Consider the following 19148-nt stretch of genomic DNA (forward strand, 5'->3'; position numbering starts at 1 on the left):
CCTCCCCATCTCAGCCAGGTGAAGTATGCATCTCTCCCCTCCCCATCTCAGCCAGGTGAAGTATGCATCCCCCCCATCTCAGCCAGGTGAAGTATGCATCTCCCCTCCATCTCAGCCAGGTGAAGTATGCATCTCTCCCCTCCCCATCTCAGCCAGGTGAAGTATGCATCTCTCCCCTCCCCATCTCAGCCAGGTGAAGTATGCATCTCCCCCCATCTCAGCCAGGTGAAGTATGCATCTCTACCCGTCCCCCCCCACATGTCAGCCAGGTGAAGTATGCATCTCCCCCCCATCTCAGCCAGGTGAAGTATGCATCTCTCCCCACCATCTCAGCCAGGTGAAGTATGCATCTCTCCTTCCCCCATCTCAGCCAGGTGAAGTATGGATCTCCCCCCACATCTCAGCCAGGTGAAGTATGCATCTCTCCCCCCCATTTCAGCCAGGTGAAGTATGCATCTCCCCCCATCTCAGCCAGGTGAAGTATGCAATTCCCCCCCCCATCTCAGCCAGGTGAAGTATGCATCTCCCCCCCCCTCTCAGCCAGGTGAAGTATGCATCTCTCCCCCCATCTCAGCCATGTGAAGTATGCATCTCCCCCCCATCTCAGCCAGGTGAAGTATGTACCCCCCATCTCAGCCAGGTGAAGTATGCATCTCCCCCCCATCTCAGCCAGGTGAAGTATGCATCTCTCCCCCCCATCTCAGCCAGGTGAAGAATGCATCTCCCCCCATCTCAGCCAGGTGAAGTATGGATCTCCCCCCATCTCAGCCAGGTGAAGTATGCATCCCCCCCCCATCTCAGCCAGGTGAAGTATGCATCTCTCCACCCACCCCCTCTCAGCCAGATGAAGTATGCACCCCCCCATCTCAGCCAGGTGAAGTATGCATCTCCCCACCCCCCCCATCACATCCAGGTGAAGTATGCATCTCTCCCCCCCATCTCAGCCAAGTGAAGTATGCATCTCTCCCCCCATCTCAGCCAGGTGAAGTATGCATCTCTCCCCCCCATCTCAGCCAGGTGAAGTATGCATCTCCCCCCCCCATCTCAGCCAGGTGAAGTATGCATCTCCCCCCCCCCATCTCAGCCAGGTGAAGTATGCATCTCTCCCCCCATCTCAGCCAGGTGAAGTATGCATCTCTCCCCCCATGTCAGCCAGGTGAAGTATGCATCTCTCGCCCCCATCTCAGCCAGGTGAAGTATGCATCTCTCCCCCCCATCTCAGCCAGGTGAAGTATGCATCTCTCCCCCCCATCTCAGCCAGGTGAAGTATGCATCTCTCCACCCACCCCATCTCAGCCAGATGAAATATGCACCCCCCCATCTCAGCGAGGTGAAGTATGCATCTCCCCACCCCCCCATCTCAGCCAGGTGAAGCATGCATCTCCCCCCCCCCCGTCTCAGCCGGGTGAAGTATGCATCCCCCCCCCCATCTCAGCCAGGTGAAGTATGCATCTCCCCCCCATCTCAGCCAGGTGAAGTATGCATCTTCCCCCGTCTCACCCAGGTGAAGTATGCATCTCCCCCCCTCTCAGCCAGGTGAAGTATGCATCTCCCCCCCATCTCAGCCAGGTGAAGTATGCATCTCTCCACCCACCCCATCTCAGCCAGATGAAGTATGCACCTCCCCCCCATCTCAGCCAGGTGAAGTATGCATCTCCCCACCCCCCATCTCAGCCAGGTGAAGTATGCATCTCCCCCCCATCTCAGCCAGGTGAAGTATGCATCTCCCCCCCCATCTCAGCCAGGTGAAGTATGCATCTCTCCCCACCATTTCAGCCAGGTGAAGTATGCATCTCCCACCCATCTCAGCCAGGTGAAGTATGCATCTCTACCCCCCCACATCTCAGCCAGGTGAAGTATGCATCTCTCCCCACCATCTCAGCCAGGTGAAGTATGCATCTCTCCTCCCCCATCTCAGCCAGGTGAAGTATGCACCCCCCCACCATCTCAGCCAGGTGACGTATGCATCTCTCCCCCCCATCTCAGACAGGTGAAGTATGCATCTCTCCACCCACCCCATCTCAGCCAGATGAAGTATGCATCCCCCCTTCTCAGCCAGGTAAAGTATGCATCGCCCCCCCCCATCTCAGCCAGGTGAAGCATGCATCTCCCCCCCATCTCAGCCAGGTGAAGTATGCATCTCCCCCCCCATCTCAGCCAGGTGAAGTATGCATCTCCCCCCCATCTCAGCCAGGTGAAGTATGCATCTCCCCCCCGTCTCAGCCAGGTGAAGTATGCATCTCCCCTCCCTCTCAGCCAGGTGAAGTATGCATCTCGCCCCCCCATCTCAGCCAGGTGAAGTATGCATCTCTCCACCCACACCATCTCAGCCAGATGAAGTATGCACCTCCCCCCCATCTCAGCCAGGTGAAGTATGCATCTCCCCACCCCCCCCATCTCAGCCAGGTGAAGTATGCATCTCTCCTCCCCCCACCTCCGCCAGGTGAAGTATGCATCTCCCCCCCATCTCAGCCAGGTGAAGTATGCATCCCCCCCCCATCTCAGCCAGGTGAAGTATGCATCTCTCCCCCCCATCTCAGCCAGGTGAAGTATGCATCTCTCCTCCCATCTCAGCCAGGTGAAGTATGCATCTCCCCCATCTCAGCCAGGTGAAGTATGTATCCCCCCCCATCACAGCCAGGTGAAGTATGCATCTCCCCCCCCGATCTCAGCCAGGTGAAGTATGCATCTCCCCCCATCTCAGCCAGGTGAAGTATGCATCTCTCCCCTCCCCATCTCAGCCAGGTGAAGTATGCATCTCTCCCCTCCCCATCTCAGCCAGGTGAAGTATGCATCCCCCCCATCTCAGCCAGGTGAAGTATGCATCTCCCCTCCATCTCAGCCAGGTGAAGTATGCATCTCTCCCCTCCCCATCTCAGCCAGGTGAAGTATGCATCTCTCCCCTCCCCATCTCAGCCAGGACAAGTATGCATCTTCCCCCATCTCAGCCAGGTGAAGTATGCATCTCTACCCGTCCCCCCCCACATGTCAGCCAGGTGAAGTATGCATCTCCCCCCCATCTCAGCCAGGTGAAGTATGCATCTCTCCCCACCATCTCAGCCAGGTGAAGTATGCATCTCTCCTTCCCCCATCTCAGCCAGGTGAAGTATGGATCTCCCCCCACATCTCAGCCAGGTGAAGTATGCATCTCACTCCCCATTTCGGCCAGGTGAAGTATGCATCTCCCCCCATCTCAGCCAGGTGAAGTATGCAATTCCCCCCCCCCCCATCTCAGCCAGGTGAAGTATGCATCTCTCCCCCCCTCTCAGCCAGGTGAAGTATGCATCTCTCCCCCCATCTCAGCCATGTGAAGTATGCATCTCCCCCCCATCTCAGCCAGGTGAAGTATGTACCCCCCCATCTCAGCCAGGTGAAGTATGCATCTCCCCCCCATCTCAGCCAGGTGAAGTATGCATCTCTCCCCCCCATCTCAGCCAGGTGAAGAATGCATCTTCCCCCATCTCAGCCAGGTGAAGTATGGATCTCCCCACCCCCCCCTCTCAGCCAGATGAAGTATGCACCCCCCCATCTCAGCCAGGTGAAGTATGCATCTCCCCACCCCCCCATCTCATCCAGGTGAAGTATGCATCTCTCCCCCCCCATCTCAGCCAGGTGAAGTATGCATCTCTCCCCCATCTCAGCCAGGTGAAGTATGCATCTCTCCCCCCCATCTCAGCCAGGTGAAGTATGCATCTCTCCCCCCCATCTCAGCCAGGTGAAGTATGCATCTCCCCCCCCCCCCATCTCAGCCAGGTGAAGTATGCATCTCTCCCCCCATCTCAGCCAGGTGAAGTATGCATCTCTCCCCCCCCCCCATCTCAGCCAGGTGAAGTATGCATCTCTCCCCCCATCTCAGCCAGGTGAAGTATGCATCTATCCCCCCCATCTCAGCCAGGTGAAGTATGCATCTCTCCCCCCCATCTCAGCCAGGTGAAGTATGCATCTCTCCCCCACATCTCAGCCAGGTGAAGTATGCATCTCTCCCCCCATCTCAGCCAGGTGAAGTATGCATCTCTCCCCTGATCTCAGCCAGGTGAAGTATGCATCTCTCCCCCCATGTCAGCCAGGTGAAGTATGCATCTCTCGCCCCCATCTCAGCCAGGTGAAGTATGCATCTCTCCCCCCCATCTCAGCCAGGTGAAGTATGCATCTCTCCCCCCCATCTCAGCCAGGTGAAGTATGCATCTCTCCACCCACCCCATCTCAGCCAGATGAAATATGCACCCCCCCATCTCAGCGAGGTGAAGTATGCATCTCCCCACCCCCCCATCTCAGCCAGTTGAAGCATGCATCTCCCCCCCCGTCTCAGCCGGGTGAAGTATGCATCTCCCCCCCCCCATCTCAGCCAGGTGAAGTATGCATCTCCCCCCCATCTCAGCCAGGTGAAGTATGCATCTCCCCCCCGTCTCAGCCAGGTGAAGTATGCATCTCCCCCCCTCTCAGCCAGGTGAAGTATGCATCTCCCCCCATCTCAGCCAGGTGAAGTATGCATCTCTCCACCCACCCCATCTCAGCCAGATGAAGTATGCACCTCCCCCCCATCTCAGCCAGGTGAAGTATGCATCTCCCCACCCCCCCATCTCAGCCAGGTGAAGTATGCATCTCCCCCCCATCTCAGCCAGGTGAAGTATGCATCTCTCCCCCCCATCTCAGCCAGGTGAAGTATGCATCTCCCACCCATCTCAGCCAGGTGAAGTATGCATCTCTACCCCCCCACATCTCAGCCAGGTGAAGTATGCATCTCTCCCCACCATCTCAGCCAGGTGAAGTATGCATCTCTCCTCCCCCCATCGCAGCCAGGTGAAGTATGCACCCCCCCACCATCTCAGCCAGGTGACGTATGCATCTCTCCACCCCATCTCAGCCAGGTAAAGTATGCATCTCCCCCCATCTCAGCCAGGTGAAGTATGCATCTCTCCCCCCCATTTCAGCCAGGTGAAGTATGCATCTCCACCCCATCGCAGCCAGGTGAAGTATGCAATTCTCCCCCCCCCCATCTCAACCAGGTGAACTATGCATCTCTCCCCCCTCTCAGCCAGGTGAAGTATGCATCTCTCCCCCCCATCTCAGCCAGGTGAAGTATGCATATCCCCCCCCCCCATCTCAGCCAGGTGAAGTATGCACCCCCCCATCTCAGCCAGGTAAAGTATACATCTTTCCCCCCATCTCAGCCAGGTGAAGTATGCATCTCCCCCCCATCTCAGCCAGGTGAAGTATGCATCTCCCCCCCATCTCAGCCAGGTGAAGTATGCATCTCCCCCATCTCAGCCAGGTGAAGTATGCATCTCTCCACCCACCCCATCTCAGCCAGATGAAGTATGCATCTCCCCACCCCCCCATCTCAGCCAGGTGCAGTATGCATCTCTCCCCCCATATCAGCCAGGTGAAGTTTGCATCTCTCCCCCCCATCGTTTGCATCTCTCCCCCCATCTCAGCCAGGTGAAGTATGCATCTCTCCCCCCATCGCAGCCAGGTGAAGTATGCATCTCTCCCCCCCCCCCATCTCAGCCAGGTGAAGTATGCATCTCTCCCCCCCATCTCAGCCAGGTGAAGTATGCATCTCTCCCCCCCCATCTCAGCCAGGTGAAGTATGCATCTCTCCCCCCATCTCAGTCAGGTGAAGTATACATCTCTCCCCCCCATGTCAGCCAGGTGAAGTATGCATCTCTCCCCCCCATCTCAGCCAGGTGAAGTATGCATCTCTCCCCCCCATCTCAGCCAGGTGAAGTATGCATCTATCCCCCCCATCTCAGCCAGGTGAAGTATGCAACTCTCCCCCCATCTCAGCCAGGTGAAGTATGCATCTCCCCCCCATCTCAGCCAGGTGAAGTATGCATCTCCCCCCCATCTCAGCCAGGTGAAGTATGCATCTCCCCCATCTCAGCCAGGTGAAGTATGCATCTCTCCACCCACCCCATCTCAGCCAGATGAAGTATGCATCTCCCCACCCCCCCATCTCAGCCAGGTGAAGTATGCATCTCTCCCCCCCATCTCAGCCAGGTGCAGTATGCATCTCTCCCCCCATATCAGCCAGGTGAAGTTTGCATCTCTCCCCCCCATCGTTTGCATCTCTCCCCCCATCTCAGCCAGGTGAAGTATGCATCTCTCCCCCCATCGCAGCCAGGTGAAGTATGCATCTCTCCCCCCCCCCCATCTCAGCCAGGTGAAGTATGCATCTCTCCCCCCCATCTCAGCCAGGTGAAGTATGCATCTCTCCCCACCCATCTCAGCCAGGTGAAGTATGCATCTCTCCCCCCATCTCAGTCAGGTGAAGTATACATCTCTCCCCCCCATGTCAGCCAGGTGAAGTATGCATCTCTCCCCCCCATCTCAGCCAGGTGAAGTATGCATCTCTCCCCCCCATCTCAGCCAGGTGAAGTATGCATCTATCCCCCCCATCTCAGCCAGGTGAAGTATGCAACTCTCCCCCCATCTCAGCCAGGTGGAGTATGCATCTCTCCCCCCCATCTCTGCCAGGTGAAGTATGCATCTCTTCCCCCCCATCTCAGCCAGGTGAAGTATGTATCTCTCCCCCCCATCTCAGCCATGTGAAGTATGCATCTCTCCCCCCCATCTCAGCCAGGTGAAGTATGCATCTCTCCCCCCATCTCAGCCAGGTGACGTATGGATCCCCCCCATCTCAGCCAGGTGAAGTATACATCTCTCCCCCCCATCTCAGCCAGGTGAAGTATGCATCTCCCCCCATCTCAGCCAGGTGAAGTATGCATCTCTCCACCCACCCCATCTCAGCCAGATGAAGTATGCACCCCCCCATCTCAGCCAGGTGAAGTATGCATCTCCCCACCCCCCCCATCTCAGCCAGGTGAAGTATGCATCTCCCCCCGCCATCTCAGCCAGGTGAAGTATGCATCTCCCCCCCCCATCTCAGCCAGGTGAAGTATGCATCTCTCCCCCCCATCTCAGCCAGGTGAAGTATGCATCTCCCCCCATCTCAGCGAGGTGAAGCATGTATCTCCCCCCCATCTCAGCCAGGTGAAGTATGCATCTCCCCCCCATCTCAGCCAGGTAAAGTATGCATCTCTCCACCCACCCCATCTCAGCCAGATGAAGTATGCACCTCCCCCATCTCAGCCAGGTGAAGTATGCATCCCCCCCATCTCAGCCAGGTGAAGTATGCATCTCCCCCCCATCTCAGCCAGGTGAAGTATGCATCTCCCCCCCCCATCTCAGCCAGGTGAAGTATGCAGCTCCCCCCATCTCAGCGAGGTGAAGCATGTATCTCCCCCCCATCTCAGCCAGGTGAAGTATGCATCTCCCCCCCATCTCAGCCAGGTGAAGTATGCATCTCTCCCCCCCATCACAGCCAGAAAAGTATGCATCTCCCCCCATCTCAGCCAGGTGAAGTATGCATCTCCCCCCCATCTCAGCCAGGTGAAGTATGCATCTCTCCACCCACCCCATCTCAGCCAGATGAAGTATGCACCCCCCCATCTCAGCCAGGTGAAATATGCATCTCCCCACCCCCCAATCTCAGCCAGGTGAAGCATGCATCTCCCCCCCATCTCAGCCAGGTGAAGTATGCATCCCCCCCCATCTCAGCCAGGTGAAGTATGCATCTCTCCCCCCCATCTCAGCCAGGTGAAGTATGCATCTCCCCCCCATCTCAGCCAGGTGAAGTATGCATCTCCCCCCATCTCAGCCAGGTGAAGTATGCATCTCCCCCCCATCTCAGCCAGATGAAGTATGCATCTCCCCCCCATCTCAGCCAGGTGAAGTATGCATCTCTCCACCCACCCCATCTGAGCCAGATGAAGTATGCACCTCCCCACCATCTCAGCCAGGTGAAGTGTGCATCTCCCCACCCCCCCATCTCAGCCAGGTGAAGTATGCATCTCCCCCCCATCTCAGCCAGGTGAAGTATGCATCTCCCCCATCTCAGCCAGGTGAAGTATGCATCTCCCCCCCATCTCAGCCAGGTGAAGTAAGCATCTCCCACCCATCTCAGCCAGGTGAAGTATGCATCTCCCCCCCCACATCTCAGCCAAGTGATGTATGCATCTCTCCCCCCCCATCTCAGCCAGGTGAAGTATGCATCCCCCCCCCATCTCAGCCAGGTGAAGTATGCATCTCCCCACCATCTCAGCCAGGTGAAGTATGCATCTCCCCCCATCTCAGCCAGGTGAAGTATGCATCCCCCACCCCCATCTCAGCCAGGTGGAGTATGCATCCCCCCTCCCCCCATCTCAGCCAGGTGAAGTATGCATCTCTCCCCTCCCCATCTCAGCCAGGTGAAATATGCATCTCTCCTCTCCCCATCTCAGCCAGGTGAAGTATGCATCTCCTCCCCAACTCAGCCAGGTGAAGTATGCATCTCCTCCCCCATCTCAGCCAGGTGAAGTATGCATCCCCCCCATCTCAGCCAGGTGAAGTATGCATCTCCCCCCCATCTCAGCCAGGTGAAGTATGCATCGCTCCCCCCATCTCAGCCAGGTGAAGTATGCATCCCCCCCATTCAGCCAGGTGAAGTATGCATCTCCCCCCCATCTCAGCCAGGTGAAGTATGCATCTCCTCCCATCTCAGCCAGGTGAAGTATGCATTTCTCCCCCCATCCCAGCCAGGTGAAGTATGCATCACCCCCCCCCCATCTCAGCCAGGTGAAGTATGCATCGCTCCCCCCCCATCCCAGCCAGGTGAAGTATGCATCTCCCCCCCTATCTCAGCCAGGTGAAATATGCATCCCCCCATCTCAGCCAGGTGAAGTATGCATCTCTCCACCCATCTCAGCCAGGTGAAGTATGCATCTCCCCCCACCCATCTCAGCCAGGTGAAGTATGCATCTCCCCCACATCTCAGCCAGGTGAAGTTTGCATCTCTCCCCTCCCCATCTCAGCCAGGTGAAGTATGCATCTCTCCCCTCCCCATCTCAGCCAGGTGAAGTATGCATCTCTCCCCCCCATCTCAGCCAGGTGAAGTGTGCATCTCCCCCACATCTCAGCCAGGTTAAGTATGCATCTCCCCCCCATCTCTGCCAGTTGAAGTATGCACCTCTCCCCTCCCCATCTCAGCCAGGTGAAGTATGCATCTCTCCCCTCCCCATCTCAGCCAGGTGAAGTATGCACCCCCCCATCTCAGCCAGGTGAAGTATGCATCTCCCACCCATCCCAGCCAGGTGAAGTATGCACCCCCCCCCATCTCAGCCAGGTGAAGTATGCATTTCCCCCCATCTCAGGCAGGTGAAGTATGCATCGCTCCCCCCATCTCAGCCAGGTGAAGTATGCATCCCCCCCATCTCAGCCAGGTGAAGTATGCATCTCCCCCCATCTCAGCCAGGTGAAGTATGCATCTCCCCCCCATCTCAGCCAGGTGAAGTATGCATCTCTCCCCCCATCTCAGCCAGGTGAAGTATGCATCTCCCCCCCATCTCAGCCAGGTGAAGGATGCATCGCTCCCCCCACCTCAGCCAGGTGTAGTATGCATCTCACCCCCTCCATCCCAGCCAGGTGAAGTATGCATCTCCCCCTCCCATCTCAGCCAGGTGAAGTATGCACCCCCCCATCTCATCCAGGTGAAGTATGCATCCCCCCATCTCAGCCAGGTGAAGTATGCATCTCTCCCCCCCATCTCAGCCAGGTGAAGTATGCATCTCCCCCCATCTCAGCCAGGTGAAGTATGCATCTCCCCCCCATCTCAGCCAGGTGAAGTATGCATCTCCCCCCCCCATCTCAGCCAGGTGAAGTATGCATCTCCCCCCCCCCATCTCAGCCAGGTGAAGTATGCATCTCTCCCCCCCCATCTCAGCCAGGTGAAGTATGCATCTCTCCCCCATCTCAGCCAGGTGAAGTATGCATCTCTCCCCCCCATCTCAGCCAGGTGAAGTATGCATCTCTCCCCCCCATCTCAGCCAGGTGAAGTATGCATCCCCCCCCCCCCCATCTCAGCCAGGTGAAGTATGCATCTCTCCCCCCATCTCAGCCAGGTGAAGTATGCATCTCTCCCCCCCCCCATCTCAGCCAGGTGAAGTATGCATCTCTCCCCCCATCTCAGCCAGGTGAAGTATGCATCTATCCCCCCCATCTCAGCCAGGTGAAGTATGCATCTCTCCCCCCCATCTCAGCCAGGTGAAGTATGCATCTCTCCCCCACATCTCAGCCAGGTGAAGTATGCATCTCTCCCCCCCATCTCAGCCAGGTGAAGTATGCATCTCTCCCCTGATCTCAGCCAGGTGAAGTATGCATCTCTCCCCCCATGTCAGCCAGGTGAAGTATGCATCTCTCGCCCCCATCTCAGCCAGGTGAAGTATGCATCTCTCCCCCCCATCTCAGCCAGGTGAAGTATGCATCTCTCCCCCCCATCTCAGCCAGGTGAAGTATGCATCTCTCCACCCACCCCATCTCAGCCAGATGAAATATGCACCCCCCCATCTCAGCGAGGTGAAGTATGCATCTCCCCACCCCCCCAACTCAGCCAGTTGAAGCATGCATCTCCCCCCCCGTCTCAGCCGGGTGAAGTATGCATCTCCCCCCCCCCATCTCAGCCAGGTGAAGTATGCATCTCCCCCCCATCTCAGCCAGGTGAAGTATGCATCTCCCCCCGTCTCAGCCAGGTGAAGTATGCATCTCCCCCCCTCTCAGCCAGGTGAAGTATGCATCTCCCCCCATCTCAGCCAGGTGAAGTATGCATCTCTCCACCCACCCCATCTCAGCCAGATGAAGTATGCACCTCCCCCCCATCTCAGCCAGGTGAAGTATGCATCTCCCCACCCCCCCATCTCAGCCAGGTGAAGTATGCATCTCCCCCCCATCTCAGCCAGGTGAAGTATGCATCTCCCCCCCATCTCAGCCAGGTGAAGTATGCATCTCTCCCCCCCATCTCAGCCAGGTGAAGTATGCATCTCCCACCCATCTCAGCCAGGTGAAGTATGCATCTCTACCCCCCCACATCTCAGCCAGGTGAAGTATGCATCTCTCCCCACCATCTCAGCCAGGTGAAGTATGCATCTCTCCTCCCCCCATCGCAGCCAGGTGAAGTATGCACCCCCCCACCATCTCAGCCAGGTGACGTATGCATCTCTCCACCCCATCTCAGCCAGGTAAAGTATGCATCTCCCCCCCATCTCAGCCAGGTGAAGTATGCATCTCTCCCCCCCATTTCAGCCAGGTGAAGTATGCATCTCCACCCCATCTCAGCCAGGTGAAGTATGCAATTCTCCCCCCCCCCATCTCAACCAGGTGAACTATGCATCTCTCCCCCCTCTCAGCCAGGTGAAGTATGCATCTCTCCCCCCCATCTCAGCCAGGTGAAGTATGCATATCCCCCCCCCCATCTCAGCCAGGTGAAGTATGCACCCCCCCATCTCAGCCAGGTAAAGTATACATCTTTCCCCCCATCTCAGCCAGGTGAAGTATGCATCTCCCCCCCATCTCAGCCAGGTGAAGTATGCATCTCCCCCCCATCTCAGCCAGGTGAAGTATGCATCTCCCCCATCTCAGCCAGGTGAAGTATGCATCTCTCCACCCACCCCATCTCAGCCAGATGAAGTATGCATCTCCCCACCCCCCCATCTCAGCCAGGTGAAGTATGCATCTCTCCCCCCCATCTCAGCCAGGTGCAGTATGCATCTCTCCCCCCATATCAGCCAGGTGAAGTTTGCATCTCTCCCCCCCATCGTTTGCATCTCTCCCCCCATCTCAGCCAGGTGAAGTATGCATCTCTCCCCCCATCGCAGCCAGGTGAAGTATGCATCTCTCCCCCCCCCCCATCTCAGCCAGGTGAAGTATGCATCTCTCCCCCCCATCTCAGCCAGGTGAAATATGCATCTCTCCCCCCCCATCTCAGCCAGGTGAAGTATGCATCTCTCCCCCCATCTCAGTCAGGTGAAGTATGCATCTCTCCCCCCCATGTCAGCCAGGTGAAGTATGCATCTCTCCCCCCCATCTCAGCCAGGTGAAGTATGCATCTCTCCCCCCCATCTCAGCCAGGTGAAGTATGCATCTATCCCCCCCATCTCAGCCAGGTGAAGTATGCAACTCTCCCCCCATCTCAGCCAGGTGGAGTATGCATCTCTCCCCCCCATCTCTGCCAGGTGAAGTATGCATCTCTTCCCCCCATCTCAGCCAGGTGAAGTATGTATCTCTCCCCCCCATCTCAGCCATGTGAAGTATGCATCTCCCCCCCCATCTCAGCCAGGTGAAGTATGCATCTCTCCCCCATCTCAGCCAGGTGACGTATGGATCCCCCCCATCTCAGCCAGGTGAAGTATACATCTCTCCCCCCCATCTCAGCCAGGTGAAGTATGCATCTCCCCCCATCTCAGCCAGGTGAAGTATGCATCTCTCCACCCACCCCATCTCAGCCAGATGAAGTATGCACCCCCCATCTCAGCCAGGTGAAGTATGCATCTCCCCACCCCCCCCATCTCAGCCAGGTGAAGTATGCATCTCCCCCCGCCATCTCAGCCAGGTGAAGTATGCATCTCCCCCCCCCATCTCAGCCAGGTGAAGTATGCATCTCTCCCCCCCATCTCAGCCAGGTGAAGTATGCATCTCCCCCCATCTCAGCGAGGTGAAGCATGTATCTCCCCCCCATCTCAGCCAGGTGAAGTATGCATCTCCCCCCATCTCAGCCAGGTAAAGTATGCATCTCTCCACCCACCCCATCTCAGCCAGATGAAGTATGCACCTCCCCCATCTCAGCCAGGTGAAGTATGCATCCCCCCCATCTCAGCCAGGTGAAGTATGCATCTCCCCCCCATCTCAGCCAGGTGAAGTATGCATCTCCCCCCCCATCTCAGCCAGGTGAAGTATGCAGCTCCCCCCATCTCAGCGAGGTGAAGCATGTATCTCCCCCCCATCTCAGCCAGGTGAAGTATGCATCTCCCCCCCATCTCAGCCAGGTGAAGTATGCATCTCTCCCCCCCATCACAGCCAGAAAAGTATGCATCTCCCCCCATCTCAGCCAGGTGAAGTATGCATCTCCCCCCCATCTCAGCCAGGTGAAGTATGCATCTCTCCACCCACCCCATCTCAGCCAGATGAAGTATGCACCCCCCCATCTCAGCCAGGTGAAATATGCATCTCCCCACCCCCCAATCTCAGCCAGGTGAAGCATGCATCTCCCCCCCATCTCAGCCAGGTGAAGTATGCATCCCCCCCCATCTCAGCCAGGTGAAGTATGCATCTCTCCCCCCCATCTCAGCCAGGTGAAGTATGCATCTCCCCCCCATCTCAGCCAGGTGAAGTATGCATCTCCCCCCATCTCAGCCAGGTGAAGTATGCATCTCCCCCCCATCTCAGCCAGGTGAAGTATGCATCTCCCCCCATCTCAGCCAGGTGAAGTATGCATCTCTCCACCCACCCCATCTGAGCCAGATGAAGTATGCACCTCCCCACCATCTCAGCCAGGTGAAGTATGCATCTCCCCACCCCCCCATCTCAGCCAGGTGAAGTATGCATCTCCCCCCCATCTCAGCCAGGTGAAGTATGCATCTCCCCCATCTCAGCCAGGTGAAGTATGCATCTCCCCCCCATCTCAGCCAGGTGAAGTAAGCATCTCCCACCCATCTCAGCCAGGTGAAGTATGCATCTCCCCCCCCACATCTCAGCCAAGTGATGTATGCATCTCTCCCCCCCCATCTCAGCCAGGTGAAGTATGCATCCCCCCCCCATCTCAGCCAGGTGAAGTATGCATCTCCCCACCATCTCAGCCAGGTGAAGTATGCATCTCCCCCCATCTCAGCCAGGTGAAGTATGCATCCCCCACCCCCATCTCAGCCAGGTGGAGTATGCATCCCCCCTCCCCCCATCTCAGCCAGGTGAAGTATGCATCTCTCCCCTCCCCATCTCAGCCAGGTGAAATATGCATCTCTCCCCTCCCCATCTCAGCCAGGTGAAGTATGCATCTCCTCCCCAACTCAGCCAGGTGAAGTATGCATCTCCTCCCCCATCTCAGCCAGGTGAAGTATGCATCCCCCCCATCTCAGCCAGGTGAAGTATGCATCTCCCCCCATCTCAGCCAGGTGAAGTATGCATCGCTCCCCCCATCTCAGCCAGGTGAAGTATGCATCCCCCCCATTCAGCCAGGTGAAGTATGCATCTCCCCCCCATCTCAGCCAGGTGAAGTATGCATCTCCTCCCATCTCAGCCAGGTGAAGTATGCATTTCTCCCCCCATCCCAGCCAGGTGAAGTATGCATCACCCCCCCCATCTCAGCCAGGTGAAGTATGCATCGCTCCCCCCCCATCCCAGCCAGGTGAAGTATGCATCTCCCCCCCTATCTCAGCCAGGTGAAATATGCATCCCCCCATCTCAGCCAGGTGAAGTATGCATCTCTCCACCCATCTCAGCCAGGTGAAGTATGCATCTCCCCCCACCCATCTCAGCCAGGTGAAGTATGCATCTCCCCCCACCCATCTCAGCCAGGTGAAGTTTGCATCTCTCCCCTCCCCATCTCAGCCAGGTGAAGTATGCATCTCTCCCCTCCCCATCTCAGCCAGGTGAAGTATGCATCTCTCCCCCCCATCTCAGCCAGGTGAAGTATGCATCCCCCTATCTCAGCCAGGTGAAGTATGCATCTCTCCACCAATCTCAGCCAGGTGAAGTGTGCATCTCCCCCACATCTCAGCCAGGTGAAGTATGCATCTCCCCCCCATCTCTGCCAGTTGAAGTATGCACCTCTCCCCTCCCCATCTCAGCCAGGTGAAGTATGCATCTCTCCCCTCCCCATCTCAGCCAGGTGAAGTATGCACCCCCCCATCTCAGCCAGGTGAAGTATGCATCTCCCACCCATCTCAGCCAGGTGAAGTATGCACCCCCCCCATCTCAGCCAGGTGAAGTATGCATTTCCCCCCATCTCAGGCAGGTGAAGTATGCATCGCTCCCCCCATCTCAGCCAGGTGAAGTATGCATCCCCCCCATCTCAGCCAGGTGAAGTATGCATCTCCCCCCCATCTCAGCCAGGTGAAGTATGCATCTCCCCCCCATCTCAGCCAGGTGAAGTATGCATCTCTCCCCCCATCTCAGCCAGGTGAAGTATGCATCTCCCCCCCATCTCAGCCAGGTGAAGGATGCATCGCTCCCCCCACCTCAGCCAGGTGTAGTATGCATCTCACCCCCTCCATCCCAGCCAGGTGAAGTATGCATCTCCCCCTCCCATCTCAGCCAGGTGAAGTATGCACCCCCCCATCTCATCCAGGTGAAGTATGCATCCCCCCATCTCAGCCAGGTGAAGTATGCATCTCTCCCCCCCATCTCAGCCAGGTGAAGTATGCATCTCCCCCCATCTCAGCCAGGTGAAGTATGCATCTCCCCCCCATCTCAGCCAGGTGAAGTATGCATCTCCCCCCCCCATCTCAGCCAGGTGAAGTATGCATCTCCCCCCCCCCATCTCAGCCAGGTGAAGTATGCATCTCCCCCCCCCATCTCAGCCAGGTGAAGTATGCATCCCCCCCATCTCAGCCAGGTGAAGTATGCATCTCTCCCCCCCATCTCAGCCAGGTGAAGTGTGCATCCCCCCATCTCAGCCAGGTAAAGTATGCATCCCTTCCCCCAATCTCAGCTAGGTGAAGTATGCATCTCTCCCCCCCCCCATCTCAGCCAGGTGAAGTATGCACCCCCCCATCTCAGCCAGGTGAAGTATGGATCTCCCCCCCATCTCAGCCAGGTGAAGTATGCATCCCCCCCCCATCTCAGCCAGGTGAAGTATGCATCTCTCCCCCCATCTCAGCCAGGTGAAGTATGCATCTCCCCCCCCGATCTCAGCCAGGTGAAGTATGCATCTCCCCCCATCTCAGCCAGGTGAAGTATGCATCTCTCCCCTCCCCATCTCAGCCAGGTGAAGTATGCATCTCTCCCCTCCCCATCTCAGCCAGGTGAAGTATGCATCCCCCCATCTCAGCCAGGTGAAGTATGCATCTCCCCTCCATCTCAGCCAGGTGAAGTATGCATCTCTCCCCCCCATCTCAGCCAGGTGAAGTATGCATCTCTCCTCCCATCTCAGCCAGGTGAAGTATGCATCTCCCCCATCTCAGCCAGGTGAAGTATGTATCCCCCCCCATCACAGCCAGGTGAAGTATGCATCTCCCCCCCCGATCTCAGCCAGGTGAAGTATGCATCTCCCCCCATCTCAGCCAGGTGAAGTATGCATCTCTCCCCTCCCCATCTCAGCCAGGTGAAGTATGCATCTCTCCCCTCCCCATCTCAGCCAGGTGAAGTATGCATGCCCCCCATCTCAGCCAGGTGAAGTATGCATCTCCCCTCCATCTCAGCCAGGTGAAGTATGCATCTCTCCCCTCCCCATCTCAGCCAGGTGAAGTATGCATCTCTCCCCTCCCCATCTCAGCCAGGACAAGTATGCATCTTCCCCCATCTCAGCCAGGTGAAGTATGCATCTCTACCCGTCCCCCCCCACATGTCAGCCAGGTGAAGTATGCATCTCCCCCCCATCTCAGCCAGGTGAAGTATGCATCTCTCCCCACCATCTCAGCCAGGTGAAGTATGCATCTCTCCTTCCCCCATCTCAGCCAGGTGAAGTATGGATCTCCCCCCACATCTCAGCCAGGTGAAGTATGCATCTCTCCCCCCCATTTCAGCCAGGTGAAGTATGCATCTCCCCCCATCTCAGCCAGGTGAAGTATGCAATTCTCCCCCCCCATCTCAGCCAGGTGAAGTATGCATCTCTCCCCCCCTCTCAGCCAGGTGAAGTATGCATCTCTCCCCCCATCTCAGCCATGTGAAGTATGCATCTCCCCCCCATCTCAGCCAGGTGAAGTATGTACCCCCCCATCTCAGCCAGGTGAAGTATGCATCTCCCCCCCATCTCAGCCAGGTGAAGTATGCATCTCTCCCCCCCATCTCAGCCAGGTGAAGAATGCATCTTCCCCCATCTCAGCCAGGTGAAGTATGGATCTCCCCACCCCCCCCTCTCAGCCAGATGAAGTATGCACCCCCCCATCTCAGCCAGGTGAAGTATGCATCTCCCCACCCCCCCATCTCATCCAGGTGAAGTATGCATCTCTCCCCCCCATCTCAGCCAGGTGAAGTATGCATCTCTCCACCCACCCCATCTCAGCCAGATGAAATATGCACCCCCCCATCTCAGCGAGGTGAAGTATGCATCTCCCCACCCCCCCATCTCAGCCAGTTGAAGCATGCATCTCCCCCCCGTCTCAGCCGGGTGAAGTATGCATCTCCCCCCCCATCTCAGCCAGGTGAAGTATGCATCTCCCCCCCCATCTCAGCCAGGTGAAGTATGCATCTCCCCCCGTCTCAGCCAGGTGAAGTATGCATCTCCCCCCCTCTCAGCCAGGTGAAGTATGCATCTCCCCCCATCTCAGCCAGGTGAAGTATGCATCTCTCCACCCACCCCATCTCAGCCAGATGAAGTATGCACCTCCCCCCCATCTCAGCCAGGTGAAGTATGCATCTCCCCACCCCCCCATCTCAGCCAGGTGAAGTATGCATCTCCCCCCCATCTCAGCCAGGTGAAGTATGCATCTCCCCCCCATCTCAGCCAGGTGAAGTATGCATCTCTCCCCCCCATCTCAGCCAGGTGAAGTATGCATCTCCCACCCATCTCAGCCAGGTGAAGTATGCATCTCTACCCCCCCACATCTCAGCCAGGTGAAGTATGCATCTCTCCCCACCATCTCAGCCAGGTGAAGTATGCATATCTCCTCCCCCCATCTCAGCCAGGTGAAGTATGCACCCCCCCACCATCTCAGCCAGGTGACGTATGCATCTCTCCACCCCATCTCAGCCAGGTAAAGTATGCATCTCCCCCCCATCTCAGCCAGGTGAAGTATGCATCTCTCCCCCCCATTTCAGCCAGGTGAAGTATGCATCTCCACCCCATCTCAGCCAGGTGAAGTATGCAATTCTCCCCCCCCCCATCTCAACCAGGTGAACTATGCATCTCTCCCCCCTCTCAGCCAGGTGAAGTATGCATCTCTCCCCCCCATCTCAGCCAGGTGAAGTATGCATATCCCCCCCCCATCTCAGCCAGGTGAAGTATGCACCCCCCATCTCAGCCAGGTAAAGTATACATCTTTCCCCCCATCTCAGCCAGGTGAAGTATGCATCTCCCCCCCATCTCAGCCAGGTGAAGTATGCATCTCCCCCCCATCTCAGCCAGGTGAAGTATGCATCTCCCCCATCTCAGCCAGGTGAAGTATGCATCTCTCCACCCACCCCATCTCAGCCAGATGAAGTATGCATCTCCCCACCCCCCCCATCTCAGCCAGGTGAAGTATGCATCTCTCCCCCCCATCTCAGCCAGGTGCAGTATGCATCTCTCCCCCCATATCAGCCAGGTGAAGTTTGCATCTCTCCCCCCCATCGTTTGCATCTCTCCCCCCATCTCAGCCAGGTGTAGTATGCATCTCTCCCCCCATCGCAGCCAGGTGAAGTATGCATCTCTCCCCCCCCCATCTCAGCCAGGTGAAGTATGCATCTCTCCCCCCCATCTCAGCCAGGTGAAGTATGCATCTCTCCCCCCCATCTCAGCCAGGTGAAGTATGCATCTCTCCCCCCATCTCAGTCAGGTGAAGTATGCATCTCTCCCCCCCATGTCAGCCAGGTGAAGTATGCATCTCTCCCCCCCATCTCAGCCAGGTGAAGTATGCATCTCTCCCCCCCATCTCAGCCAGGTGAAGTATGCATCTATCCCCCCCATCTCAGCCAGGTGAAGTATGCAACTCTCCCCCCATCTCAGCCAGGTGGAGTATGCATCTCTCCCCCCCATCTCTGCCAGGTGAAGTATGCATCTCTTCCCCCCATCTCAGCCAGGTGAAGTATGTATCTCTCCCCCCCATCTCAGCCATGTGAAGTATGCATCTCTCCCCCCCATCTCAGCCAGGTGAAGTATGCATCTCTCCCCCCATCTCAGCCAGGTGACGTATGGATCCCCCCCATCTCAGCCAGGTGAAGTATACATCTCTCCCCCCCATCTCAGCCAGGTGAAGTATGCATCTCCCCCCATCTCAGCCAGGTGAAGTATGCATCTCTCCACCCACCCCATCTCAGCCAGATGAAGTATGCACCCCCCCATCTCAGCCAGGTGAAGTATGCATCTCCCCACCCCCCCATCTCAGCCAGGTGAAGTATGCATCTCCCCCCGCCATCTCAGCCAGGTGAAGTATGCATCTCCCCCCCCCCATCTCAGCCAGGTGAAGTATGCATCTCCCCCCATCTCA

Source organism: Ambystoma mexicanum, chromosome 10 (assembly GCF_040938575.1).
Source record: "Ambystoma mexicanum isolate Mex_15411 chromosome 10, UKY_AmexF1_1, whole genome shotgun sequence".
Classification (NCBI taxonomy): domain Eukaryota; kingdom Metazoa; phylum Chordata; class Amphibia; order Caudata; family Ambystomatidae; genus Ambystoma; species Ambystoma mexicanum.